Source organism: Chionomys nivalis, chromosome 4, assembly GCF_950005125.1.
Source record: "Chionomys nivalis chromosome 4, mChiNiv1.1, whole genome shotgun sequence".
In the NCBI taxonomy this organism is placed as follows: domain Eukaryota; kingdom Metazoa; phylum Chordata; class Mammalia; order Rodentia; family Cricetidae; genus Chionomys; species Chionomys nivalis.
Genome location: NC_080089.1, coordinates 10,057,358 through 10,071,670, shown reverse-complemented (window position 1 = coordinate 10,071,670; position 14,313 = coordinate 10,057,358).

The following is a 14,313-nucleotide window of genomic DNA, read 5'->3' as shown; positions in this document are numbered from 1 at the left end:
TGGTGAGGAGTAGGCTGGGGTGGGAGGCCTGCAGACCATCAGGGCCATAATGACATCCAGGCCCAGGCTGCTACCAGAGGCTACGTCTGTGGTCCTACCACAGCCAGGGTCTGTGTGGCCTTCCAAGGTCCATGTTGCCACCAAAGGTCACTAGCATGTCCAACGTCTGGGGCTGCCACCAGCGACCATGTAGGTGTCCAAGAACCATGTTGCTGCTGGAGCCATACTGATCTTGGTTTCCTATGCTGTGACCTGAGACCATGCTGTTGTCCAGGTCCGAGCTGCTGCTAAGGGGCATGTCAGGATCTGTGGCCCTACAACAGCCAGGGTCTGAGTCAATATCTCTGACTCCTGTTGCAGCTGAGGGCTGTGTAGTTGCCCAGGGTCTGATTAGCCACCTGGGACCTTGTTGTTTCTCGGGGGCCATTCTGCATCTGGAGCCATACAGATCTAAGTGTCACTGCCATTGGATGCCATGGTGACATCTGTGTCAGGACTGCAAGTGGGGGTCACGTCTGGGTCCGTGACCCTACTGCAGCAAGGGCTGTGTTCGTGGTTCTTGTTGTCATAGTACCATGTGGATTCCTAGGATCTGGGCCACCACTTGGGGCCATGTTGGTGTCTGATGGCCACACTACCACTGGGACCATGCCAATCTGGGTGTCCTGTGGTGCCACCTGGGGCCATGGTGACATCTAGACCCTGCTGCTGCAAGGAGCATGTCTGGGTTCAGGTCCCACCACAGCCAGAGACTGTGTTGCCACCAAAGGTTGCACGAAAGCCTGGGGGCAGGGCTGGAACCTTGGACCTTGTTGGTGTCCAGAGGCCGTGCTATCTCCAGAGCCATACTGATCTGAGTTGCCTGTACTTCCACCCAGAACCAGGATATTGTCCAGGTCCACGCTGCTTCTGAGAGCCATGTCTGGGCCCATGGTACTGCTGCAGCTGAGATCTGTATTGATGACTGTGGCCCATGTCTCCTCAGGTAGCCATGGGAACCATGTATGGTGGAATTAGAGGGCCACGCTGAGCCAGCCCTGCCCTTCACTGGGACTGTCCCTCGCTGGGCACTGCAACAAAAGAGCTGGCCCCAACACTCATGGGAGAGCTGCTTCCCCCACACAGACCCTGAGGAGATGGCTCCAGCCCTCACCGTGAGCATGGGAGAGCTGACTATAATGACATGGGTGTAGGGGAACTAGCTCTGCCCCTTGCCTGAGGGACACACCCATTGTGACCTGAACTGACCAGCCTAACTACCACCCAGGCCCAAAGCCTGGCCTTGGGTTGGCTCACCTTAGCATCTACCTCATCTAGGACCTGCTGGAGCTCATAAAGGGATCAGCAGGATCTCCATGACTCCCAGGGAAGTGTCAGGGAGGACCCAGTGATGATGATGATCCAGGAACCAGATGCCTTGAAGCAGACCAATGACTCATTGCCATGAACCTTTACTAGTAAGGAGACTGGGCAAAAGGGTTTACGATGTGACACACTGCTCCCAGTGCCACCAGGGTGAATGAACAGATGTTGGAGAGGTAGGAGGATGCAGGCGAGAAAAGGTTCTTTTGTTGTTGTTGTTGTTGTTGTTTGCTCTTTTATTTTTTTTTTGTTTTTCTTTTATTGTTTGCTTGTTTTGGTTTGGTTTAGTTTGGCTTGCTTTGATTATTTTCTTTTTAACTTTCATTTTAGGGAGCTACTGTAGGAGAGGATATGGAGAGACTGAGGGTGAGTGGAGTTGGGGTGAAAAATGTGAAATTCCCCAATAAAGAAATCATATCAAATAAAAAAGGAAGAAAGGAAGGGAGAGAGGGAGGAAGGGAGAGAGGCAGGGAGGGAGGGAGGGAGGGAGGGAGGGAGGGAGGGAGGAAGGAAGGAAGGAAGGAAGGAAGGAAGGAAGGAAGGAAGGAAGGAAGGAAGGAAAAGAAAAGAAGGGTCAATGTTGGCTCACAGTATGAGAGCGCAGTTTCCGTTCCAGGCAGGGAAGTCAAGGTGGGAGCAGCATGAGGAGGTGGCTGATCACACTGCATGCAGTTGGGAATAAGAGGGGAATGGTCCAGCTCAGCTCATTGTTGTGCAGTGTATGGGAACCCAGGGAATGAACCACTCATTGGTAGTGTACTGGAAGTCCTTCCTCCTCAAAGAGCCTGATAGAGAGGCATGTCTCCAAGGTGCTTCCTGGTTTGTGCAAGCTGACAATGACCATTAACCATAACACTGTAGCTGGGTGGGAGAGCACTTGTCTAAGGTTTTTAAAGCCTTAGGTCCAGTCTTCAGTACCATGCACCTGCCTATTCCAAGGGCTCCCCTTTGTTTTAGGAATATAAATCAGGTGAATGCACCCAGCTTTCCTTCAGACATTCCTGGTACCCCTTGGCTTCCTGTCTTTCCCCACTTTCCCTTATTCCAGCCCACATGAAGCTACTCTCCTACCCCTCTAAAGAAGCTGCTTTCTTTCTTTGGGTCCTCCCATCATTCTGCCCCAACTGGCCATCCATCTCACCTGGATATTCTAAAAGAATTTTTAAAAAAAGGTTCATCAGCATTTTCTTTCTTTCTCTTTCTTTTTTCTTTCTTTCTTTCCTTCCTTCTTTCTTTCCTTCCTTCCTTCCCTTCTTTTCCCCTCCTCCTCCTCTTCCTTCTCCTTCTTCTTTCTTTTTCTTTTTGGGACAGGATTTCTCTGTGCAGTCCTGGCTGTCCTGGAACTCTATTGACCAGGCTGGTGTTGAACTCAGAGATCCTCCTGCTGCTGCCTCAATTCTGGGACTAAAGAACTGGGCACTGCGCCAAGCTCTATATCATATTTTTTTCATTTTTCTCTTTTACTTTCTTTTCTCATTGCTGTGATAGAAGTAACTTAAAGGATGGAGGATTGGTATATGCTCATGGTTTGAGAGGGAACCATCCACCATGGTGAGGAAACCATATAGAGTCCATGGTTGCAGCCATCTGTGGCTGAGATGCCTCACATCTTGCAAACCAAAGGCTGGAAACAAATGAGAATTGCTGGACTACCAGCCGGCCGCCAGTTAAGACGTATGCCTGAACAGGCCATCTCCCCCACAAAACAGTGCCACAGTTTGGACTAGTGCTCAAAACCATGAGCCTAGGAGGACACTGATGCTCAAATCACAGTATTTTATTTTCCAACTACAGTGACTTAGTTTATTAATGTATTAACTGAGGTTTTGCTTTTCTTAAGTGTTCTAATTTTTGAAACTTATTTTTAAATGATACCAAGAGCAAAACTTGATGATAACTTTTGTAACAAACATTATTTCCAACTGTGAAAAAATGTTGCAGATATTTTATGTAAGCATATTGGTATTTCTTTTTACAATGTTAGGATATATTTAAAGCAATGTTTTCTTATTGTTTGCAACCACTTGCAAAATATTTCAGATTTCTTTTTAGGCCATAAAATGTGCCAAAATATTTTTACTTTGAAAAGGAAATTGAGATGCCTATTTATATACCCCTTCTGTTCAGAAAAATAAAAATTTTTTGAGGCAAGGTGTCTTGGATCTCTGGGGAACTGTGGGTTCACTCTATGGTCGAAGATGGCCTGGAATCCCTGATCCACCTGCCTCCACCTCCCAAGTGCTGTGATTACAGTTGTGTGCTACCATGCTGGTGAAAACGAACTTTTAAAGTACCTAATGTGTGCCAGTGAAATAGCTCATGGTTGAAGGGTTTAAGGTACTGCCAAGCTGATGACCTGTGTTTGATCGCTAGGACCCATGTGGTGGAACGAGAATGGATCCCTGAAAGCTGTCCTCTGACCTTCACTTTGTACCCCAACACAAACTCACACACACACACATAAAATAAATACATTACATTTTTATTTTTTTAAAAACACCAAAAACTTGAATAGCTAATGTACTCTCCAACTTAAATACCAACAAAAAAAAGTCATTAGAAGAGTTAGTTTATCTATTTACCAACTGTACTTTGAGTTTTGGCAAAGCAGTCTCGTGGAACCCATAAAATTGGAAAAACAATACTGCTAGTGTTTATGACAACACAGTGACCATCTGCCACTGTCAAGTCTTCAGCAACCCTTTCCCTATAGCAGTTCTGCTACAGTGGTTAATTCTGAGCACCTACCCTCCTCCAGATCACAAGGAGTACCAATGATCCAATGGACAGTCAGAAGACAGCACTGTCTCTCTGCTGAGATACTGGCATGGCATATCCTAGGTACTGTTCTATTTCTGTGAAGAGACATCATGAGCAAGGCAACTGGTAGGAGAAAGTTTATAGGGCTTCCAGTTCCAGAGGGTTAGAGTCCAGGACCATGATGGCAGGGAGCATGGCAGCAGGCAAGTGGTCATGGTGTTGGGGCAATAACTGAGAGCTCACACACATCCTTATCTGTAAGTAAGAGGCAGAGAGAGAGAGAGAGAGAGAGAGAGAGAGAGAGAGAGAGAGAGAGAGAGAGAGGAGAGAAGAGAGAGAGAGAGAGAGAGAGAGAGAGAGAGAGAGAGAGAGAGAGCTAACTGGGAATGGCAAGGACTTCTGAATCATCAAAGCTAATCCTCAGTAACACACTTCCTCCCACAAGGTCACATCTCATAATCTTTATTTATCTGAGCCTATGGGGAGGCATTCTCATTCAAGCCTCCATGGGGCACATGGCCCTTAGAGAGAGAGCTAATGTCCTCTTTTAACTTTCCTATATGTTCTCTGGAACAGCAAGATTCAAATATAGGTACCTGTGGAATTGATTGTCCGACCTATGATCAGGGAGGAAATCTCAATTAAAAGTTAAGGTAGAGTTAGGCATGGAGAAGATCTTAATGGGACCACATGTAAGGTCTGATGTACAACTGACTTTCAATTAAGTAAATTTTGCCCTTAAAAAAGGTTCCCTTGATTGAAAGTATGGGGACCTTGGAAGAGGGTTAAAGGGGAGGGGAGAGGCAGGGAGGGGAGCAGAGAAAAATGTAGAGCTCAATAAAAATCAATAAAAAACAATAAAAAAAATAAAAAAGGTTTTATTCCCTTGGATGGGGTGTGTGAGCCCCACCCTAACTGAGAAGCTTATGGCTTCTGGAGGATGGAAATGATTTTTTTAAGGTGTGTTCCTGTTCTGTCCCCTGCTGCAGTAGATGGCCCTATGGCAGAGGATATGAGCAGTGCAAATTGGATTCAGTGGGCTTAAACACACACACACACACACACACACACACAGAGAGAGAGAGAACATGGAGTTGGAAGGAGGGGGTGTACCTGAGACGAGCTAGGGAGGAGTAAGGGGTGAATATGATCAGAATTCATTGTGTGCAGGCATAAAATTCCCAAAGCACTAATAAAAATGTTATATTAAAACAACAACAGGGCAGGCATGGTGGCACACACTCTAATCCCAGCACTACAGAGGCATTAGGCTGGAGGACTTCTGAGGTTTTGCAGCCAGCCTGACCTACAGATCAAGCTCCCGGATAGGCAGGACGACATAGAGAGGCCATGTCCCAAAAGAAGAAAGAACAGCAATAACAATAAAGTCTCTCTTTGAACCAACACTGAGTCAAGTCCATTTGGTCACAACTGACTAACTTCTGACTAATACAGAGAGTTAAATGAGACAGTACGAGAAATGGAAAGACCTGCCCAAGCAGAGGGTTAAAAGTCTGTCTTGATGAACACCACACCATCTCTGAAGAAAACTATGCAACAGATACTGTGAGACCATTGGGAAACTATAGTTGGGTCTGTGTGGAAGCTGCAGACTGCTGGTAAGAGTTTGGCTCCCGGTACTCATACTGGGTGGCCAACAAATCTCTGTGACTCCAGGGGAACCACTGCCCTCTTCTGTCCTCCATTAGCCCCTGCATATACATATGACATATTCTCTCTCTCTCCTCTCTCTCTCTCTCTCTCTCTCTCTCTCTCTCTCTCTCTCTCTCTCTCTCTCTCTCTCTCTCACACACACACACACACACACACACACATGCACACACATAAATAAAAATGCCAACAAATCTTTTAAAAAAACATTGTACCATGTGGGTGTCCCTTGACAAACATACTTCTAATCATAATATAGCCTTTATTTGTAGCTCAAGGTTTTTATTCAAAAGGTAAAGAGGGCACTTCAATCTGGGAAGGAAATATTTGTGTGAGATAAAAGGATTATATCATAGATGGAGCAATGCGTATCAATGAACCATCCTACGCAACAATTTCAAAAGCTGCATAGAGGGACTAGAGAGATGGACCAGAAAGAAAGAGCCATTGTTGCTCTTCCAGGGCCTGGGTCGAAACCACAGTACCCAATTGGTGGCTCACAACCATCTGTGACTCCAGTTCCTGAGGACATAATGCCCTCTATGACTTCCACAGGCACCATGCACTCATGTGGTGACGGATGTACATGCAGGCAAACATCCTTATACGTAAAAAAGAAAATAGATAAAACTAAAGAAAGAAATTGTTTTTTAGTGTTTCTTATAAATGTTCACCATGGAGCCAGTTGACTGAAGTGCTGGTTACACAAGATGAGGACCCAAGTGCTGTGGGACAATGGTCTGTGCCCTGTCAATTGTATTTTAAATAAATGCTGATTGGCCAGTAGCAAGGCAGGAAGTATAGGCAGGGTGACCTGGCAGGAAGTAGAGGTGGAACAATGAGAATTCTGGAAAGAGGGAAGTTTCAGTTTGCAGCCATCACTCAGACACAGAGGAAGCACGATGTGACTGCCTTGCCAAAAAAGCTACCAAGCCATGTGGCTAACACAAATAAGAATAATGGGTTAATGTAAGACCTGAGTTCAGTTTACTAGCTCCCCACAAAACACCAGCCTTGTCCATGTGTGCCTTTAATCCCTTGAGCTAGAAGGCTGAGACAGGAGGATGGACATGCATTCTAGCTGATCAGTAGAGAAGAGCCCCAGATGAGCCTCTGACCTCCACGCATAGGCATCCACACATACACTCAGACCTCCTATTTATCATTCGACTATGTTGTCCGCCACAGCACTGTTCCCAATCTTTTATATAATGTATGAACTGTGCTTGCCTCATCTCAGTGAACATTTGAAGCACAGACTGCTGCGATAGCTTGTATTTTTGTCTCTTGTATGATGATGGCTTCTCCCTGTCCACCCTTCCGCCTGTACTAAACTGGATTGCTGCCTTAAAAGGCAAGGAAATAGTGACAGTGTTTGTCGCTCCTGGAATGAACTAAACAAACAGCTGTGGTTAGTGTGTAGGAATGTTAGATGTTCAGAAGGCAGACTGTGTGGATATCTGTTTGAGCACGGAGATTCATAGGGCAGAATTCCATTTAGAACTCAGTATACAGGTAAAGTAAAAACCCCAGGGGTAGATGGAACCTGGAGGCTTGACTGACTCCTTTGTAAGTACAGTTCAAGGCCAGGCAAGGAGAACAGAAATTGTGAAGAAGTCCCGTTCTGATGTGTGGACAGACAATTTACTTACACACCAGAAAATAAATAGAGAAAATCTGTTTTTAGTCTGTATTCTTTCCTCTTCGTTACCAAAGGAAAAGCCTTGTGATTTTGTTGAATGTCCAGGCCTGTCTTCAATCTCTCTGCCAAGTATGACCTTGAACTCCTGATCCTCCTACCATGACCTCTTGAGTGCTATAATTACAGGTGGGCAGTACCATACTCAAAGAATAGTACTTTAAATCACTTTAATGTTATGGTGATATTTTATTTATGTTTTAATAAACAAAGCTTTCCTGAATATTAGAAGAGCAAAGCTAAGCCACTGGAGGTTAGACAGTACTGGCACACACCTTTAATTCTGGGATTTGGGAGACAATGGCAGATGGATTTCTGTGAATTCAAAGCCACCTTGGGCTACACAAGATCAATGCTAGAACAAATCCAGGTGGTGGTGGCTCAACCTTTAATCCCAGTACTAGGAAGTCATGCCTTTAATACCAGCAATAGAGAGAATATAGAATGGGAGGAGAGAGAGGCTTGGGCTGCTTAGTCTGCTTATCCTACAGTCGCTTAGCCTTGGTAGAGGTAAGACATCTCTAGTGGCTTGGCTGCTTTGTTTTTCTGGTTTTCAGGTTGAACCAGGCAAGGTATTGGCAGAACAGAGGACAAAGTTAAGTTTAGAAAGAAAAAAAAATTAGGACCAAGGAATTAAGAGGGGTGTATCTGACCTGTTTAAGGTGGATCCTTCAATTTGGCTCCCTGGAACTCACAAGAATTTTTGGGTTTAAAACATAAGTTTTAAACAGCAGCATAGTTATACCTGAATGACTGTGACAGATGTTTTTACATAATGAAAAGTATCTTTAAGAGTATGTAAGGCGGGCCGGGCGGTGGTGGCGCACGCCTTTAATCCCAGCACTTGGGAGGCAGAGACAGGCGGATCTCTGTGAGTTCGAGACCAGCCTGGTCTACAAGAGCTAGTTCCAGGACAGGCTCCAAAACCACAGAGAAACCCTGTCTCAAAAAACCAAAAAAAAAAAAAAAAAAAGAGTATGTAAGGCAGCATGAGAGAGAATTTTGTCCTCACATTTTTATAACTTGCAGTTACACACTTTAATAACTTTTATTTGTGTCTTATTGAAACTTGTTTGGTGAGGCTGTCCTTTTAAACTGACAAAACCTCTCAGCTGTCAAACTGTATCAGAGATCTTTGCAAAGGACAAAATTTTACTTGAATTATTGATTGAAAAATGACAGAGAATTTACTTGGTTGACTAACTAGACTTACTTCTCAGGGTCCTCCTTGTCATTGTTGAGGGTTGTATTTGCCCTTTGCTGTTTAGTGCAGGGCCTGCCAGGCTTTAGAAGATCCTGTGGGTTAGAAATCTGTAGGAAGACAAGCCTACCTTGACCTGAGCAGCTAGGCTATCAACTCCAGCAATTCTTTCCACTGTCTGGAATCTTCAGTTTAGATGAAAGGCAGTTTTTGCCAGTGGTCAGTGCTTGGCAGTTGATGAAGCGAATTGTGGATGGATGTTGTTTTGTGCCCGTTTGTATTCTGTCTTCTTTGAAGGAAGTAGAGTGCTGCTAGGAGCCAATAACCTGTCTCTCTCTTTTCTGAAAAGACTTTTCATAATTAAATATTTAAATGCCATATTCCCCAGGTCTCTGAGCAATTGAGAGCTGTTTACTGGGTATAGATGAGTTATAACTACAGTATAGAATCTGCCTGCAGAGCTGGGTCCGAGCTGGACTGTACTGGCTCTCAACAGGAAAGATTTGTACTTGTAAAAGACAAAGAAGAAAAAGGTGCTTGCAATAGAAGCATAACAGTAGCACTGACAATAGAGAGAACAGCTTAATATATTTGAAAGCAGATTTGGATTAAATATACTGTATTTTTGTAAGAGACTTAAAAGTATATAATTTTATAATTTAAAACATGATATTTATTGCTTTTTTAGTCTAGAATGAGATATAATGGACAGATGATTATAATGTTTAACAATAAACATACGTGTATTAAGTCACATATATGCATATACATACCCATTAAATAGGAATTGGGAGAAGTGGATGCTTTTGGTGGGCCCTACCAAAGGCATGCCACTATGCAAAACACACATGTAACAGAGTCAGTAAGAGGAATTTAGTGACAAAAACATAAGTAAACTGGGGGACCAGGCAGGGTATACCTCAGTAAAAATGGCGGGACTTGATCACTTTACCTGGTCCTCAGTTAAGATGACGGTGTCGTCACCTGACCTCAGTTAAGATGGAGGTAAGGGCACCTGACCTCAGTCAAAATGGCCGTTGTCATGTGTTGTATGGAGAAGCCTCATTTTTTTGAGCTGCAGGAGTTTTAGATATAATAACAAGAGAGGCATAGATGCTGTGTCACAGTGTGGAGCAAAGGCTAGAACTGGAAACAGCTGCCTTGCGGATCTGAATAATCTTGTTAGTTTCTGCGGGACCAGCTGTAGCGGTGGCAGGGATAGAACAGAAGTAATGGGAGCAGAGGAAAAGAACGTTTATAGATGGGCGGGGAATGCCCAGCGAAGGCAGGACACTGGCAGCAAGTTTACAGGAGGGTGGCCGATCATTTTTTTTTTTTTAGGCTTTGTTTCCCATAGCTGAAAACATGAAAGCAGCAAAAACAGTGGAACCCTTAAGGCCCAGAAGGGGAACGTTCTCCCTCTGCAGGCGGGGTTGATAATTGAGCCTAGCAGGCTCTGGTGACTAAGGGATTCAAGGGCCTGAGGCCAACCTAGGAGGTCTCTCACAGCGGGGACCACTTATAAGAGGTCCAAAAGGAAAAAAAAAAAGAAAGAAACCCAAAAATCAAAAAAAAAAAAAAATTGAGGAACTCCCGATCCCAAAATGAACGCACCGCTCAGTGTGTGCAGTGCTAGGGGAGCCAAAACGGCTCAAACACCAGAAGGATCACCCCCGGCGGTCGGATCGCGTTTCTAGCTATGGGAACCAACCAGAAATGAATGTTGAGAGGAATGCTGACTTGGAGAAGAGAGCCTTACCATTTGTAGAGACGGAAAACGGTCCGGATCCAGGGTACCACGTGTCCTCAGTCGGCCCACCCACAGGCGGGAGGGACGTGGAGAGAGCCTGGCAGAGTCAAGCACCAATGGGTGTCATAAAAACATGATTTTAAAAACAAAAACAAATAAACAAAGTCTTGGTGAAGCCAGAACTGGGAAGTTGAATCCAGGAGATTCCATGCGCTTCAGAACTTGCTCTGCATGGCTCTGCACGGTTGAGAGATGAACACCGGCCATGATTCAAGCTCATCCACACTCTTTAACCATGATTTGGATGGAGGTTTCAGTAATGATTTTCCATCTTCTCATCCTATTTTTAGTTCTGATGATGCATCAACCAAAATGTAATCATCGGGTTTCTTTTGCCTTACTTGAAAACTTTATGTTCTAACTTCAACCAAGTTCCGGAAAGTGAGGGTAAATAGATTTTCCAACAGATTCCCTCAAGGACAAGTAATGCCTTTGAAATATAACACTGGAATCAAATTACATGAAGAGGAATATTACAATTACTGGATACTTTTGTTTTCTTTCAGTCGTGTGTGAGCATCGTGGGTTCAGGCACCCACGCTGGAAGTGGATACAGTTCTTTCTGGGTCAAGATGTACAACACCAAATGTTGCTTTCATTTCTTCTTTCTGGAGATGTTTGTTGAGTCTGTCTGATGTGGAACATAATTATGAATAAGATGACATCTTTTTCTTTGACTAAAAAGAGACAGTCACTAAAGTAAGCGAACACATGCATTGAAAGGTATACAGAACATTATAGCCGAGTGTAATGGCACACACCTTTAATCCTAGCACTTGGAAGGCAGGTAGACAGATGTCTGCATTTGAGCCCAGCCTGATGGACAAAGCGAGTTTCAGGCTACGGAGACTTTATCTAAAAATACCAGATCTGTATTCATCCAGCAAATTGTGACTTAATTTGAACTTCATCTGTAATGAGTGTTTTTCAAAATATCACACAGGGGTTGGAGAGATGGTTAAGTAGTTAAGAACCCTTGATGCTCTTGTAGAGGACTCAAATTCACTTCCCAACACTGACATTAGATGACTTTCTGTAACTCCAGCTCCATGGTATCTGATTTCCTCTTCTGGCCTCCAAGGGGATCTTCATTCCTATTCCCGCAGGTGCATATGCACACACGCCATTTAAAAAGTGAAATCTAACAAAATATGTCTGTATCGCTTTTTCTTTAGCCAATAACAATGACAAGACTTTTGTGGAAGTGCCCAGAAGACAGTCATCATTGTAGACCTTTCTTCCTTAAAACGTGCTTCACAGGGTAGCCATTATCACAGGGTACTATTATCACTCAGACTCACTCAGAGCCCGCTGGAATCCTCTTCGGCAACACAGCAGGACTTGCTGAGTAGAGAGGGCCACGAAACAAGCTCTCTAGGAGACCCCTCTGCATACTCTAGCATCACACATACATTGATGACTCAACATGTTTTATGACTTAGAAAGACAACCCCCAAAGTTAACACATAAAAGAGAAAGCTTCTTGTTTTCTTTTGGTTTAGCCCAGGCTGAATTGGAGGTATGTAGCCAATACTGAACTCCTGACCTTTCTTGCCCCCACCTCCCAAGAACAGGGATTACAGGCATGAACCTCTACACCCACAAGGAAATGTGTGGAGACCTTGGTCAAGATTCCTCTCAGCAGCTTATTAAGGGCCTTTTGAGAAACAAAGCTTAACTGTAGCATAATTCCAAACAAGAGAAGACCATCAATAGGGCTGGAGCAATAACAGTCAGTGGGGTGGCACACTATGAGTTTGGACTCTATTGTCAGTGAGTGAGAACTCTGAAGGATTTCAAGACCAGGAGAGAATTAGACTTGCTTTTTCATAAAGATACGCCAATCATCAATCACTGTTCAAGAACAGTTCAAACAACCCACAGACATGAGCCAAGAGCTTATTTTAATTTCCCAGGCACTGAGGGCCAGGGCATTGCTGAAGCCAGGGCTTGAAGGGAAGAAGCTGACCCCAGAGATACCAAGATAGCTGGCCAATCAAGTTCCTTCCTCAGTCAACCAATGAGGCAAGAGAATTAAGAGAAAGAAATTAGAAGAGCAGGTTAAAGAAAAAGTCTGAGGTGTAGTGAAAGGTCTGTGTCGAGCCTCTGGGATGTCATTGTGGAGAGAGACAGCTGCTAGGAGCATCAGAGAGAAACAGACCTCGGCCAAGTGATGGCAGTTGCCGAATGAATCATCGGAAAGTGCCAGTTCTGATGGAGAGGGACAGTTTTCAGTTATCATTATTTAGTCTGCATGCTTAAATGGATAGTTAGTGTGAAATGCTTGCTTATTTTCTTGGAGATAAGATCTTAATATATAGTTCAAGTTGGCCTAAAATGGTCAATCCTCTACGTCCACCTCCCTACTTCTGGGAATACAAACATGCACCTGGATGAGAAGAAGGATGTTTTTTGTTCTTCCTTTGCTCTGCGTATGTGTGTGTATTTGTATGTATATCTGTGTTTATATATGTGTGGATGCACATGTGGGTGACAAGGTTGGTGTTAATTTTCTTCTTGGATTGCTGTCTACCTTGTTCAAAGAGGTAGAGTCTATTGCTGAACCTGGAGCTAGTCATTTGGGTCAGTCTGGCTAGCCACTTGCTTCATGAATTTCCTTCTCAACCACTACTCACTGGGATTGCAGGCACCCACACACCCATTTGTCTTTTGTGTGATTTGGGGAACTGGACTCATGTTTGCTTGCAAGTGTTTTATCCACTAAGCTACCTTGCTAGCCCAGTACTATTTTAATGTGAATATCCTTGGCTTTATTTTAGAAAACAATAGTAGATCAGTTTCCTTCTTATATGTAACCTCTTAGCTACCTCACAGTTTTTGAGTGGCAGAAAGAAGCTATTACCAGGAATTAGACCTCAACAATAATTATGAGGCACTGGTTTGCAAGGGTGGGGCAGTTAACTCATTCTTTTTGTTGTTGTTGTTTTGTTTGTGACAGAGTTTCTCTATGTAGCCCTGGCTGTCCTGGAATACATCGTGTGGACCAGACTGACCTCAGGCTCCCAGAGTCTACCTCTGCCTCCCAAGTGCATAGATCAAAGGAATGCACCACCATGCCTGGCTAGTTCATTCATTCTTCCTATTTTACTGTGAGTATCCAGAAGCCAAGCAAAATCCCTCCTCCCCCTCTTCCCATCTTTCCTTTCTTTCCTCTGCTCTCTCTTCTCCCCCTCCCTATCAGACAAGCTCTGTCACTATTTATATCCTAGTCCCTTCTCTCCGCCTTTCTCTCTCCCAGACATGAAGGAAAAGTCAGATGAGTCACCCTCAGTCTTCAGAGAGCAGGACCTGTAAGACAAGTTTTCAAGACACTGTGCCTGAGACACTGACTTCTTACCCTACCGCCAGGGAGTCACTGTGCTTAGGAGATCTCTCCCAAGAGAAGGGCCTACTCGGACAGAAAAGGAACCGCACCACACCTGGTACCCCTGGTACACCCAGTCGAGCACAGCGCTCCTCTCTGTGCGAAGTTGAACCCAGTGTCTAGGACAAAACAAAGTGTTTTCTTTTCTTTTTGATTATGATTTTAAAAATATTTGCCTAGCATACGTGAAGTGCTGGGTTTAATCTCCATCACCAGGCATTGTTAGGCATGCCATCATTCTTAGCAGTAAACAGAAGCAGGATGATAAAAAGTTCACTATTACCCTTTACTACATAGTGAGATCACGTCCATTCTGGGATACACAAGACTTTGTCTCTAAAGAAAAAATACAGAACAACCCGAAAGCTTTTCCTGCAGCTGCTGAGCCCTGTTGCACTGAACCCCGGCTTTACCATGAGATGAGG